This window comes from Stenella coeruleoalba, assembly GCF_951394435.1.
Source record: "Stenella coeruleoalba genome assembly, chromosome: 20".
Classification (NCBI taxonomy): Eukaryota; Metazoa; Chordata; class Mammalia; order Artiodactyla; family Delphinidae; genus Stenella; species Stenella coeruleoalba.
In genome coordinates this window covers 32,949,359-32,950,984 of record NC_137166.1, presented here as the reverse complement: position 1 = coordinate 32,950,984, position 1,626 = coordinate 32,949,359, and positions in this window count along the sequence as shown.

Sequence of the window (1,626 nt, the reverse complement as noted above, 5' to 3'; positions counted from 1 at the left end):
AATGTAGGGAAGGAAAGACGGGAAGAGAAGGGACAAGAAGAAGGTGAAAGGATAACAGCAACACAGTTGAGCGAGAAAAAGAAAAATCATACTTACTGAAAAATGCGGGAACCCCCCCCCCCCCGCAGGTCGCTAACGTTTGTAAATTTTGAGGGATGGGCACAAGAGGGCTGGTTACATTATTCGCTGTACTTTTCTGCTTTCTTTTTACAAGTCATATTTTTAAAAATGTCACCAAAATGAATATTTTTAGTTTAGAAATGTTGTGAATTTTGGCTGTCATCATTCCGGGCAGCAACAACCCAGGAAATTTGGTTCTCGGCGATTCCAAGACACACGTCAAGTTTCAGAAGGGGGAAAAGAAAGGCGAAAAAGTGAGGCGAGGCGAGGCTTGGCGGGAGGGGGTGGGGCGGTGCGTTCACATCTGCCTTAAAATAAACCCTGTTGCTGTATAAATATAAATCCATTTCTCTTCCTCCGGGCTGAACCGAAAGGCTGAGTGTATTTCTCACACTGAGAGAGGAAGCAGGCTGGGGGCGATTTCTTGTTTTGGAAATGAATGGAAAGGGGAATGGGCAGGTAATGATCAATAGATTAGAAAGACAGTCGATAGATGGATGGATAGGCAGGGACCAAAGCGGAGAGGCAAGGGAGGTGAGAGAGACCCAGACGGAGACCCCGAGGCTCCGACCTTCTCCTAAGGGCTTCGGTCGCCTCGGAAAGTCTGTCCAAACGAAAAGGCGCGTTTGCTCCCCTTAACTCATCAGAAAACGCTAGAAGGGAGGAGGTTGGTGGTGAGAGGGAAAAGAAAAAATCGCCCGCTCCCTGCCCCGCCCGCCTGCCTGGCTGGCGGAAATGGACGCGCAGCCGGGGTGCCTGAGGGCCGTGACCCCCGCACCCGCCGCGGGTGGGAGCCCCGGGATGGGGGCGGGGGTGGGGACCGCGCCGCGGCCAAGGGAGGGAGGGGGCCGGGCGAGCTGGGTCCCTCCGCTGGGCGTGTGCTCGCGAACTGGCGTCGGGGCTCGGCCGACGGGGCCCCTTTGGAGAAGAGAGCGCTGGGCGAGGGAGTCGGGGAGCGGGGGTGCGGAGGGGCGTGTGCGAGACCGTCCCTCTCGGTGGCCCGCAGCCCTCGGATGCCCCGCGGGTCCCCAGGGAGAAGCGCCCCGAGCCTAGAACCACGAAGGCCCGGCACACCGTCGTCGTCGTCGTGCCCAGCCCTGGGAAGGGGTTGGACGACTCCTTCGCAGCGAAAACGTCCCCACTCCGGCCCGCGTATAACAAGAGCTGCCAGAAATCCGCCTTCTCGCCTTGTCCTCACCCTTGAACAGAGGGGTCTCTCTGGGGGCGGAGTGGCTGAGGCTGGAGAGGTGCAATCGAGGAACCTCGCTAACGTGCTGAAACGTCTGGGTGATTCTGTGCAGGGCGCACAGCCCAGTCGCTGCCCTCTCAAGGTTTGGGGGCGCCCGTGTCCCCATAAGGTCCCGGCCTGGGGTCAGCGCCCACCTTTCGGCACGCCCCGCCTGGGCCCCCAGACCACCCAGCCTGGGGAGGCGCGCCCTGAGCGGCCATGGAGTGGCCTACACCCCGATGGAAACTCTACTGGAAGGTGGCCCCGACGCTTCTCCC